Source organism: Parambassis ranga, chromosome 14 (assembly GCF_900634625.1).
Source record: "Parambassis ranga chromosome 14, fParRan2.1, whole genome shotgun sequence".
NCBI lineage: Eukaryota > Metazoa > Chordata > Actinopteri > Ambassidae > Parambassis > Parambassis ranga.
Genome location: NC_041034.1, coordinates 5,911,751 through 5,926,407, shown reverse-complemented (window position 1 = coordinate 5,926,407; position 14,657 = coordinate 5,911,751). Strand labels below are relative to the sequence as shown.

At 39.1% G+C, this 14,657-nt stretch overlaps 1 pseudogene; it reads right to left on the bottom strand.

The window, feature by feature from the left end:
• Positions 1–14,657, bottom strand: part of LOC114446466 (follistatin-related protein 5-like) — a 108,156-nt pseudogene that overhangs the window by 28,754 nt on the left and 64,745 nt on the right.

Sequence of the window (14,657 nt, the reverse complement as noted above, 5' to 3'; positions counted from 1 at the left end):
TCAGCCACAAAAGCCACAAGTCCCTCTGACATAGGACAGAGCTTGTTGTACGTTACAGCCTGTGATATGTGTTTGGTTGTGCATTAAAATTATAAATAAAAACACAAAATGATATAAACATGAATGATCAATATCCACTTATTTTTTTCTGAGATTCTCTCAGGAACAATTTCCACAGACTGTACAGAATTTGACAATCTACTCAGCAGTTAACAGAGACTCTAGCATGGTTCACTGCATCCTGGCACTGTGGCAGTCACTGAGATCATGGCATTGGCTGGAAGGAGTTTAATTAACACCCATCTCTGATGCCTATTTCCTGAAACCAGATGATGCTCACAATAATTTAATTTCCTCACCATGCAAATGTCAAAGCCAGTTCTTTCCACAGTTCCTCCCATCAGACACCAGCAGGGCGATTAACTCAGTAAACATTTTTTATTGTTAAACAGGATGACTAAATGTTTCGGCCAAATGTCACTCCACCTCATAGTCGGAACCAAGTGGCAATCCATGAATGTATCCATCCATTTAAAGGCCATTTCAGGCTGACACCCACCTTTTCTAGTTCATCGCTGATCAGCAGGCCATCGTGGTTCACGTCCAAGTATCTAAACATGGTGTCCACCAATGCTCTTTTCTCCTCCATGTCTCTCTGCTGGTTCTGCTTGCCAGTCTTCGGCACTTTTGGTTGCATATCCAGCAGCATGGTCTTCAGCTTGTTGTACTCTGACATGGTGCACGCGTTGCCTGCAGAGTAAACACACAGATATGGAAGAAAAGACATTTGATTAACCTCAATTACACAAGCCAAGGCCTGTGGATTGTAGCTGTAAATTGGATTTAAAGTGTTTGTGTGTTTAATGGAGGGAGGAGAGAAAAGGAGAACGAGAGGTGTAGATAATGTGGGTTTTTCTACATGCATGCATATGTCCTTCAGTGTTTACCCATTACAAAAAAAAAATGTTAGTTTTTTGTTTGCATAATTTGTCTGACAGCTTTTCGGTGCAGGGGGTCCAATTAATTACAAGTAATCCTTGAATCCACATGAAAACAAAAGGTAAACATCCTCATTCAGACTCTCTCAAGCTTCTTGTCCTGCTTTGCTGTGGGATTAGAGCTCATGTTTCAAACCAGGCTGGGCGTATAGCTCATAATTCTGATGTCTGATGGTGATGTGCAGAGGAAATGAGACCGCAAATTAACTCTGCTTTTATTCTTCACACTTGAAATCAATAATTATGCAAAATGTGCCTGTCACATGCTGTGTGGGACTTGATAATAATGGAGAGTAGGCAAGTAAATAAGCTCCAGAAAAGGGGAGAGAAAGTTTTTTTTTTTTTTTTTGGTTTTAGTTTTCTTCCATCCTTGTATCCCCTGAGCCCATTCTGATGGCAGCATGAGAGATGCTGAGAGAAGGGATGGCAAGAGGCTTACGCGCAAGTCAGAAGCAGTGATGAGAAAGCAAAATATTAAGAACTCTCTCATATGAATAAATCATTAGATAACATCCCTCCCTGATCATTGCTACGCAGGAGACCCCCTTCTGAGACTACACGGGAATGGATCTTTTTGCCTAATGTCCTCCGACAACTCAGCAACCATAAAGGCTAACATATGCAAAATTAGGGGACATGCAGGGCTTAATAGACTGTAGAAGTTTAGTCCCAGCATCTCCTTTTGATTCTAAACCCATAGCAGGCTGGAGTGCTGTCACGGCATATCTACATTTGTTAGCATGACTGTCCCTGCAGCAAAGTCAACAAGGGTTCAACTGGGCTACATCAGACGACAGTCTCCTCTTGTCGTGCACAATATTAAGGTGCATATTAAAGATGCACATATTTTCATTCTTATGCATATGTATATGTTCAGAGACAAACTGTAAGGTTTCCTGGTGTGCAAAATGTCATTCTTAAACAACCTCTGATACAGTGAGAATATCTTGAAGGCTGAGGCTGGCACTGTTAAACATTATCAACCTTCATCAAGTACATGAAGGTAAACTAAGTATATATTAGTCTGTTAAGACCAAACACATAAATCTTTATCATGCATCACAAATATTGACTTTAATTTTAAATACAGGATAAATTATTGTACTCTTCTATGTAAGTGTGTTGATTTGTGTTAGAGATTAGGTTAGAAACAAAGTTACATAAAGAAGGTAAGAAATCGGAATCTGCTTCTTCCTGGAGGACTACGTGATGTGTTCTCAAAGCCACACATGCTATAACAAGCCGAGAAAACACATATGCCCCACCTCAAGACTGGCGACCCTGTACTTATTATGACACACCTGCACAACAAAGACAATGTGCTGTCTTCTATATAAGCTGGCAGTCAAGTCAAGGTCTTGACTAAATCCCCGTTCAATGTTATTCCTGCGAGGGGAACGAGGCGTGAGATGCCTCAGACATGAGGGATCATCACCTAACTGTCATCCCTGTCCTCATACTGGAAGGACAGAAATGAATTAACACCCCCAAGCTGATTTACATCATGTCATATATATGGAGAGAACAATCTTGTCTTTGCTCACTCAATCTGCCTCTACACATTTCTATACAGTGGATATACACAGTATATATATAGGAAAGACTGTGTACACATAAAAAATGTATAAATCCAGTTATGCTGTACTGACAGAGGTTGATCAAGGACATAAATTTAATAACCTCTTCACCTTTTCTTGCTTCCAGCGTGAATGATACAGCTGGAGTGAATCATGCTCCCTTTCTGCTGTAGTGAATGTCCTTTGATTCAGTCTCTCTCATTCTGCTGAGCGCAGCAAGCAGCTGGAGCAGTGGCAGAGAGGTATCTGTCTGTATTACAGTGCATCCACCCCTGACTCTAACACTGTTTTATTGTTCTAGAGGGACTAGGACTCTCTTTATTGCCCGTTTGAAATGTTAGCTGCTTAAGTGAGTGATCCGAGGCTGCTTGCACCATGGACCCCCAGTGTCCCAGAGATGGAGCTCCTCTCCACCGCTCAGAGCAGCCTCCTAGCTTTTACTTCATAAATGTCAGGCAGGAAGAAAGCAAACAGAGAGAGGGGTAAGAGGCACAGAAGACATTCTCTGTCACACAAATAGGACATGTAAAAGGACAAAAAAGGCCTATGATGATGAGGTGAAGAGGTGATGAGACAAACTTTAGCTGCAGGGAAACAGAAACTTTACAAACTTAAGTCAGTACAAATGCAGCAACCCTCCCCTCAGTTAAGAGGTGATGTTGATAACAAAAAATATGGAAGAACTGCACCCAGAATCACTATAAAACATATTTTAAAATTAAATTACCGGTATGTTACATATCAATCTTTGGTTAGGTAACACAACTACGTGAAGTGGTTTAGCAAAAAGATAAATCAAGGTGTTAAACATTTTCTTCATTGTAAATAATCTGAGTCTGGCCTGTCAAAGAGTTTGCTGTCAGGTATTGCTTAATAAAACAATCTGTTCTAAATTCTGTGGCGAAAGACCAAAGGTCCAAAGCAGCCATACATCCAGTGCAATTCAGATGAATAAAAAAAAGTAAAATAAATAATGCATTAAATAAAATCACCTGTTCTTAGTGAATGAGTTCTTGGCTCTTGCTAAAAGACAGAGGGGAACTCCGAAGCATCAATCCTTTAGATGATGATGAAACCTCCCTACAATGCCCTCCAGGATGTAAAACTGCTCTGTGCTAAATTTATGTCTGCCTGACCTCCTCTGGCTGAAATGATGGGATTATTTACTGCCATGCCGTCTGTGTGCTGCTAATATGCAATAGTGATGGACTTCCCTTCCAGTTAATTATGAGTATGATGGACACTTTTTTTGCTCCTGAGGGCAGCAAGGTCTATGAGAGCAGAGCCAATCTTGGAAGGGTGACACAAGTCACAGGAGAGCATCGTATTACATAATCTCTCTTGGCAGCTGTTTAAATCGGCTTACTTTGAGTTTCATAGTCTATCCAGCATTTTTTGTTGACACCTTAACTTTTTTCATTTATATATGCATCATACTATGCCTCTTTTTCTATGACTACAGGGGTAATATTTTTAGCACGTTGGCTAAACGTGGACAAAGCTAACAATTTGAGTATGTCTTCTAGGTTTGGGTACTTGCACCCATTTAAATCATAGAATTAGGGCCTTGTGGCTGCTTCTGATAAGTTGCAGTTTGCGTCCATAAGTTTAAGTCCATAAGATATAGTATATCCATAATTGTTTATGTAGTGAGGACTAAAAAAAATGTATGGTCAATTCTGCGAATGGTAGAACCAACAACATACTGAATGAGACCAGGCTGATCATAATGTTTTGACTTATCAGTATACTGTATGCACCCAAAAATGAAGTAGCATTTATTACAACAATTTACAGATGTATTCAACAGAAAGTATGCTTGCTGTCTTTGTGGGTGCTCACCAGATGAACCCAGGCAGCATGTGAGAGACATTCTGTGGGAAGTGTAATAAAAAAAAACCCCAAATATATTTCCATAAATAGGAAACCATGGCACAATACCAGTCATTATTCAGAAACAGCTTGCACAGCATCCACACAGAGCAGCAGGAAGAGTTTTTGGGGGTGGTAGTGGTTGGTGGAGGGAATCAGCAGCATCCTGGGTCAAACAGGAGCAGCAGCATAAATGATCCGTGGAGTGAGAGTATGAGCTGTCAAGTTATAAAGACCTCACAGTCTCTCTGAATATGATCGGGGGATTGGAGGAGTCAGCTGATAGGATCAGCTGTGAGCTGTCACAACTGAACATGAATGTCATAACATGGTCAGAGTGATGGATTAAACAACATTTGAGAGAATTAATATCCGCTGAGACTGTTCTTGGGAACTTGTTATTGATAGTGTGAGCAATAATCCCAGATCAAACCAGTGAGAAAGTGATGATTTACAGTTTAAAGTGACTCTCACATTTCTCAGCTAATACATAACTCGCAGTGATTTAAAATGACGCCTCTAGATTTCCTGAGTTACAGGCAAGTTGTCTGCCAGTTTGCCTCGCCATACATTCAGCAGAGTGGATCAGTGTGTGCTCAGGAAGCCTTATCAGAGTCTGTGCAGCTTGGCACTGACTAAATGAGAAACCCATTGCAACACCAAAGTTATTGGCAAAGCAGTGAAGGAGAAATAGTACAGTAGCATTCACTGCCTGCGTGCCTGTCTGCATAGCTATCCTCTGGCTGGCACATCAGGACTATACATATCAATCCTATATCTCTTACCCTCCATCCCTCTGGATCTGAATCTTTCATATCAGTCTGAAGAAGAGCATACCTTACAGGGACATGGACAGTTTATAAGGTCAAAGCCATTTGCTCCTTCAAATCGTGTACACTACATTAAAAATGATATTATTATTAAGTATTATTATTATTGTTAGCACAGCTACTGTTGTTGTTTTAATAATTAGTGTTGTGGAATAAGCCTGCTGAGCTCCTAGTTTCACAAGTGTCTACAGTGGCAGTGCTACACGTTTCTTTTTGGCAGTGGCAGCAGGTGCAGCTGAAATCAAGGTTGTAAGGCTATTCTTCATCTGTTCTTATTAGTCCTGTAATTAGCCTAAACAGTGCACCCCATGTAGGGTGTATTTAGATTTGGGTATTTGATGTAGGATTTAACTAATTATTTCAATAGAAATAATAATGCACATTCCATAACAATGCTTAGTTACAGACTTCAGCTTCTTTTATTAGATATCATGGAGCTCATGTGCTGCTTATTGTTTACAGTGACAGAGGCTGCTGAGAGTTTGGTTTTAAAGCAGCAGAAAGCAAACAGCTGAATCATTAGGATAGCAGCACACTTAATCTCCAATAACTATTTTAGTCTCCTCTCACTGGGTGGTTCTTTGCCTCTATTAATACTGGGGGAAAGCAGAGCTCACAGTATGGGCAGTCGTGCATGTATGGGAAGATGTTTTTCTAAATCAGTCATTGCCCTTAAAAAAGTTGAATGTCAGAGTGGTATTTGGATAAACAGCCACATTGCAGATGCTTATGCATTCTGCATGCCCGTCAGGCTTATTCAGTCATCATTATTACTAGCATTGTACTTGCTGTGTTTCTGTTTTGAAGGACTTTTTCCAAACTTGAGCATACGTGCTTTGTCCTTAAATGCCCACCATGTACTCTTTGCAGCATTAACTGAATCAGCAGGGTTAAATTATGTGTATATATAGAGAAGCAAAAACTCCATGCACATACACATAACATTGTTACTCTTCCATTAGCTTGAATCTCCCTAGACATCATTAAATCCTTTTCTTGCAGAAATGTCCTTTATCAGTGGTGCTCAACACTGTGATCCTCTTGTCAGGAACAAAAACTGTATGAGGTGCTTGATTATGAAGAGGAGACTGCTATGACATGTGAACCGTTACAGGCATTTAGCTGTCTAAAGCTATTCCACAATCACATATGTGATCAGTATGTGGCACCCATTAAACAAATAAAACACAGTTTGTTTAGTTCAGGGTCAACAGCAACAGCAAAAAAAATCATACTCAGACCTTAATGGCATGCACTGAATATAAATACAGTTGCACTTGCAACCTCGGCCTTGGCGATGCGGATTTAGTCAAAGAAAATAATTACCAAGCCCCCGCTCCTGCTAATAGATTGAGACTGGGAAACAAGCTCAGGCGTTGATTACATTTTTAGCATCCATCCTTCTCTCTCCTTTTACACTTGTAGTGTAAGTCACCGTAATCTCAAGGCCTTTCTAGCCCTTGCTGAGGCCTGCAAGCTGCCGCTTGATGATCCCATGAGTATACAGATTTTAAATTGCCTGAAAGAAGGGACTGGAAAAAAAATGGCTGCCTCTGGCTCTATGTGGCCAAGGCGAACCCTGCTGACAACAGACAAGCCTGAACTAAACATAACCCTACCTCAAATACTGCAGTGACCTTGAGGGGGGACTTTGACACAAACGCCACTGCATGCAGTCACAGACATCACATTTGGAAGTCTCAAAACTTTTCTTAGTATAAAATGACAGTTAACAGATGCCCACTCATGTCCATTTAAAGTAAGTGCCACCGCCTGCACATGAAACTTCAAGAACTTAGGTTTTGAAGGATATATCGCTGGACTTAAAAGCACCAGTGTGTATAAATGATAAGTATTAGGAGTGGAATAATGAGAATGTTTCTCCCAAGTATGTAGTTGGCAGGTGTGCAGCTCAGTGCTAAGAAAAAAAATGGGATGTACGATGAGAAGACAACTTTTACGCCTTCTCTTGAGTCAAAGAGAAATAGGTTCATCCCTTTTATCTGAGTTTTTCTTTCATCTTAATTCTGTCTGTGGATGCATGCCTTCATCTTTCATTCTCATTTTTTTCCTCTATAGGTCAAAACTTTGCTTCAGTGGAGATGGGCTGAAGTATTTTGTGTGGGAGTCTCTCGTGACAGGATATTCCTTCATTTTTTAAAATGTTCATGTGAACATACTAGCTGCTTCAATACTTAACTACCTGTCAACTCCTGCTCAACTCTCGTACTATGATTTACTTGGAGTTTAGTTTAGTCACAGTTACTACTATACTTAATACAAATTTAATAATTAAACAATGTTATCAACTGTTGTAAAGAATGCCGCACACAGGAAGTATGTGATCTTAAATTTAATTAAAAAAAATCTTCACTGTATGTCTTTTCGAGCTTAAAGCACTGGCATAAAAAGGAAAATTAATTTAGTCTCTGATGTTTTCCCCAAGAGGCAAGATAAATTGGTTGGCAATATTTGAGTCTTTACAATCACATAGTTGCGTTTTCATTACCGTCAGATGAAGCAAACATAGGGAGCTAATTTCAACTTTTATGACAGCCCTCAATTATAATGTTTCCCTCTGAGCAAATGAGAGACAATGCAATCAATTCATAACGTGATCATTTACTTTTCAGACAATAATTAAAGTACTTGTTGGTACATAGAGGTGAAGGTATTTTTGTCCCCTCCTTTCATTCTTAAAGTTAATTATGAGGTCAGTGGTGAGAGCTGATTGCCTTTAATTGCTGTTGTTTAGACACTCTTCAGCGCTGAGTGTCTGTCAGGCACGGTGAATGTTAGTCTAATGTATTTCACTGTTTGATATTATCCTCTGTCAATTTACAAAATAACCTTTTCAAATGAATATTTTTGTTCATTTTTACAACCGTGTCTCCTAGAGACTCCATTTATACTCATAACAAATTTACATGAGTATGTTTTATAAGAAATATGATGCCTTTTAAATAATTCAGCTAACTAAAAAAAAACATTTATACTGAATCAATTTGCTGATTGTTCATTGTAATTAATGTTAACCACACAATCCTCTGAGCTGCAAATTCCATCCATCTCCATTCAAGCAATGCTACAATGCAGTTTTACTGATTATTATTATTCCTGTTTTCCAGTGGCACATTTGTGACATGAAAACACAGTAGAAAGTTGTCTGCAGGCGACAGGAAACAATGAAAACAGCATTAAATATAACTGTATTATCATTGCCAGCATGAACTGCTGCATACTTTTATATGCTGAATGTCACAAATCAAATTCTTTTCTGCTTAATGACTTATTGTTCTCACTGTATTTGGTTCCATGTCCTTTATATCAGGGCAAAGAAAACGTCAACGTCAAGAAAACATCAGACACAAGAGGAAGTCAGAGTTCATTTGACTGCACTGCACAACCAATTGTTTGCCCCAAGGGGGACTAGCAGCAGTGAACTGTTATTGACTCATTAGAGGTTTACAACTGTCCCTTCCCTCTGTCAGCAGGTAAAGGAGAGCAGCAGAGCAGGCCATTAACCAGAAAACAGAACTAATGAAGGGGGAAATTAACAAACCACACACAAATAACACATGTATTTCTGAATTTCCTCCCTGGCTTCTGTTGATTGGGCTTTCCTATTTGCACATTGCCTCCTCAGTTTATTATGTGAAGATATCTGGGTCACACACATCTGCCACCGTTGGGGGAAGTTGTCGAAACAGAAAACAGAAAAAAAGGAAGATGTTTTCTATGAGCTGCAGTTTACCAATAATAATGAGGTGACCTGGAAGGACTGGGAATTATTCAGACCTTTATGCCTTATAACTATTTATGGAAATGACCAGAGTGCAAACACAGAACATGTAAATTTATCAGTGTAGTTAAAAAACTTGTGCACCTCTTCAACTCTACATCCCTTCAGAGAATAGTTTCTAAAATTGGCGACTTTTACTTGAGCTGTGATACGCCTTTCTTTCCCTCCCTCTCATTTAATCCTTTACTCTATACAGTCCTGTTCGTAAATTCATACAGTATATCAAACTACCAGGGATGAAGGACTGTTTGACATAACAATTTTATAACAGTGGGGAGTCGATCCTTCAGTTGGCAGCTTGTCAACTGCAATGACATGTTTCAAAGCCTGGGATCCACAGCTATTTAAATACCCATTGGCTTTGTGGTCCCTCTGGATACTGGGCCAAGCCTCCATATCCTTCCTCTTATGCCCAAGACTGTCACTCACAACAGACAGACAGGATGAGCTCCCTCTGAGCTACCAACATGTTCTGATTTATTTTATGTCATGCAATGACATGCAGGTCTCACATAAAATTCTACTTGAGTAGCAGAGGTGTAGTGTTCCTTTGTCTTCCACAGAATACATTATAATACATTCATGAGGAAGATATTGACGAAGAGAGAGCAGTTTATCCTTTGTGACATGTTTTTTTTTTTAAATATATTTTCAAGCGCGTGTGTTTGTCTGCCAGTCCAGCTCCTGTGAATGCAACATCCTTAGAATAACTAACAGAGACTAACAGAGATCCACTCATAAATAAACTGATGGTCACTGTGACTTTGTATCACATTATAAAATGATCGCCACAATCATCAATTCTAAATACATAGTAACCTTTAGCCTAGTTAGCAGATCTAAAATTTGTGGCCCATGAGGCTAATATACAAGAGTAGAAGGGCTATCAATATTCAGCAAATTAAGGTGGTTTGATCACTGTAATGTTGCTCCAGACTGTCACCCAGGCTGCTTGTATACCCCTTAAGAGCTTCTTACATCATACATTTTCATTACAAATTTGACATACAAAAGACTTCTACTATTACTCAGTGATTGAGTTATCAAAATTGTTGGTCAAAGGTCAAACTGTCTTATATGTCTTATTATCTTTCAAAACAACTTTTCGGCTATAATCCACATATTTAATGGCAAAATTATGACCAAATTTCAGCAAAAATGGTGTAAAGTAAGCATGGCTATGACATCTTTTTATGCAAAAACAGAGGTTGGCAGAGGTATGCAACCAGATGGTAATTCTAGCTTTTAGTGCAGGAGTTTGTTGCTATAGCAGTTAAGCACAAGTTTAGAGGAACTATACTCTTTATGGCTACAACACAAAAGACACCCCTAGTTTTCACTGAATACATTGTGTGTCTTGATGTACATTATGAACAGAGAAAAGCTAAAGAAACTAAAAAAGGGAATGGGATAATTAACTGTCGGAATATATTAAAATATATTGGAGCAGAGGAGCAAATTTAGGCCAGTTGGTCACATGTACAGTACAGTATAATGTCACACAATGTACCCTGGAGTACCCCTGCTTGTAGCAGTGACTAATTTGAGAGCATTAGGGAAACACAGTTCATCACTGTACTTTCTTTAATTACCAAAAGCCCCATGCGCGTGATGAATTATGGTGGCTAAGCTCGTTTTCTTTGGAATAGTGTCAGCAGCGGCAGCAAAGTTAAAGTGATGATTTCAGTCTCATTAGGGTTCTTGCGATTTAAAATGTGTAAAAAAAAAAAAAAAAAAAGGAACAGTCTCCTTTAATGGCAGATACTACACTTTAGAGTAACTTAAACACGTGGTAGTGGGGAGGGATTCAACATTTTGTTCTGTGTTTCTCAAAGGAGACTGCAGACACTGATGTGCTGCTTTTATTCAGATATAAGGCACTTAAGGGAAAATTCCTCACTTTAAGTAGCTAACTCAACTTAGCTGTTTGACTGGAAAACATGTTAGAAATCTGCTAATCAGTGCCTCAATAGTGGATCTGATGTTTTGCAGGGATTTCATTGACACCAATTCATGCGTGTGTTTTTAAGATATTAAACAGTAAGACTAATTACACCATATATTCAATCATTCTCCAAACCTACAGAATGACTACCAGTCTACGAACAGATGTTTCATTAAAAACGGTTAGTGGCATTCTGACACAGAAGCTCACGCAGCAGCAGCAGGGAGCTGTCATTGTGTTAGGGTCTGCTTTGGTGTCACTACACACAGGCTTGATGCGGAGTCATAGCAAGCTCATGAGTGTCTCTGGAGCTTTATCATCATATGGAATAATAAATCAACAGGGAACAATTAATGAAAGAAAATCCAGGCAATTACTGGCCCAACAGTGGTTTAAACTGCCATTATCTCTGGGGATGTAAGACAGACGTGCAGCTGCTCAAAAAGCTTCAACATGAAAGAATGATCTGCCATTTTAAGGCATTAGGTTTCCAGTTAAATGTATTTGTTTTCTGATAACTACTGCATCGCATATCAGACCCATCTTACATGATACAGACATGATTTTAGTGGCATGACTGAGTGACAGTACAAGCAATCAACACCTTCTCTGTCACATATATTTTTCATAGCTGTTTTTTCTGTCATTTTTATTTTCTTGTGAACACGCTTCTCTAGCACCAGAGCAAAAATAGCAGTAAAACAATTTTTCCTCCTCAAACACTTTGCACTGGACTTTTTTTTCAGCAGCATCTATCTTGATATTGCTTTAATTAAGGACACACATTTCATTAAAGAGCTGCTCCAAATTTGATCTAATTTCCGCCTTATCCTCTGCAGACAGACATTTATAGATTATGTTAATACAGCACCCACTGTCGATACCGCTAATCAAATTAGAGGCTTAATAAGGCAAGCTTTAGTAAGAGGTGTCAATAAAAAAGTAGACTTATTTTAATTTAGTGTTTATGACAGAATGACACAAAAACTGCATTTTTCTTCTCTATATCCAATCTTTGCACAACCACATTTTGTTGTGTCTTACATCAGTTTAAACGCCTCAGCAGACAAATGTCAGTTTTTATACCACACCAGATAAGTCAAAGCATTAACATTCACAGTTGGACAGACTTAATATCTGAAAAGGAAGGAGCAAAGGAAGTGAGAAATCAAAAAGTTGTGCAGTTCAACAACGTGAGAAAATGGTATTGCCCAACACTCCTACAAATCTTGCTGACACCGGTTTAAAACCTAATTGGCAGCAGTCTGCCTTCTGATCTGTACTTTAATGGAGATGAGAAGTAAGGCGTGTAATTTTTTTGCATATCAATTATGCTTCCTGCTGAGAACCCTCTCATCCCACTAAATAAGTGGGAATGGTAACAGAGGCAGCTAAAGAAAAGCACAACGGATGCTGCAGTCAAACCTCATTAGGAATGATAAACACGCGGTTATCCAGCTCTCTCTCTCTCACACACTCACACACACACACACACACACCTACTGCCAGGACTGAGATCAAGAGGAGGTGATATTGTAAGTGCCAGGCATTTCAGAAGAGCTTATTGTGACCAGGAACAGTCGACCAGAGGTGACCACATCAAACCTGAGAACAAGAACAGAACTCTTCATGTCATGTCTCAGCAGGTATTAAGCTTTACATTGTAATTTCTAGTGGCCTGAGAAGAATCACTTGCCATAAGTGATGCATCATGATTGCATATGGAACACTATTTTGTTCCAATGCTAGCAAGAGAAACAAATCTATAAATATCATAGCGCGGTTGATTATGACAACGAACATCAACTTTCATGAACAGAATTCTGGATAAACTCTGTTTATTTAAGCAACACTGAAAACATTAGTTTGATGGTGTTATTGTCTATCGTGTATAAGCTGCAGGAGTTGAGCCTTCTGAATGGATTACCGCAAAAGAAAATATTTTCGGTTATAAAACGGATAAAACTGAGTGTTTGCAGTCTGCACCAGGGTAAGACCTTTATGTCAGTCTGTCTTTTTATCCTTAGGGATGATTTATAAACTGCATCTGCAGTAGAACACCGTGAAATGTCTATGCTCTTGATTCTGTGTGGACAGAAAGTTTTAGTGCCTCCTAACAGTGGAAGTCAAGCTTGATAGGCTTGTCTGACCTGACAAGAACAAAGGCATCAGAGAAGTCTGTAAAGTTCTGTAAAATATTGGCAGCAGTGATCTATAAAAATTATACAGGGCACTTCAAAGTTGTCTGGAATACAACGTTAAGGCTTTCTTTGAAAGATCATTTCTTTTCTGATTATTAGCTATTAGCTAAGATCCCAGGATGACACCTGGATCGGTTTTTGCTTTACTTATTTTATTTCTTTTACATCACTTCAGCAAAGAAAGATATATACAACATTTTCATCCAACCAAGTCCAATAAAAGAACTTGTTGAGTTATTTATATATGATGATATATATCATATATGATGAACATGATCATTGTCTAGTAAAGCTGCAGGAAAAAAAAGGCTTTGTTTACAACTCACTGATGCGTTCAGGGACACTTGACAATCTGACACAAAATGTAACATTGCTTGCTGCTGTGCAGTATACACACAAGGCACCAACCAGGTCAAGGTTTGTTTACAACAGGACTGCACCTTCACACATCTGCACTTTTTTTTGTTTTTTCAAATTTACAGCTCCCTCCACACTTGAATTTTATAAACCCAGGGAATTAAAGCTGCTGATGTGATTTACTGCAAAAATCTGGTTAGAAAAATTGTCTGCAAGAGAGCGAATGAAAAACAAGATTGTGACAAGAAGGTTTTTCAGTCTAAATTCCCTCGGCAGAGCAGGAAAAATTGGATTGGTTGCAGGACATAATGAGTAATACTTCCCCCACCCTGTCTTCAACCAATGCTGTCAAGGTGTCCTTGTGCAAGGCGCTTAACTACCCACCTGTTCCACTGTAGCCGCACAGTAGTTTCAACTGAGATTGTACTGAGCGCTTCCCGAGGGGCAGATGGAATGATAAATAAAGGTTAAAATGAAACCAGGTTCTAGAGGGCCACAAAAAAGCGAGACATTGCAAATGCAGACTTTAAATTAAGAGCAGATATGCTCTTAAAATGAAATATTCAGGTTCTGATTGAACAATGACTCAATCCGACTGCCTCAGATACACAATATTTTATGAAGGAGTTCAGTACGACGCCAGAAAGTAAAGATTTTAATAAATGTGTAGTCAAAATGGAAATATGCCACAGTCAGTGTTTACAGTTGTTACGATGTGTGCGAGATGAGATAGACAATAAATCAGCCTTTGTTTGTTTGCTTTTGATGGAGTGCCACTTAAGCAGATGAGAGACTGTGGATGGGAGAAATCAGACCTATGAAAACACACATTCTTTTCACAGCATCTCTCTATTTATCTGTCTCCCTCCCACTTCTAATTTCCTCTGCTAAAGTGTGTGCCATTTCTTTCTCCTTGGAGTGCTGCAGTGCTTGTTCGTGATTCGGCATATGCCTGCGTCTGCTGGCTGCTGCAGCCACTTCATGATTTAATCAGGAAAAGACACACTTTGACTTCGTCACTGTTTCTCTGTTTGGCTCTCTTGCTTTTTTTTTCCATACATCTCTTTACTTTATG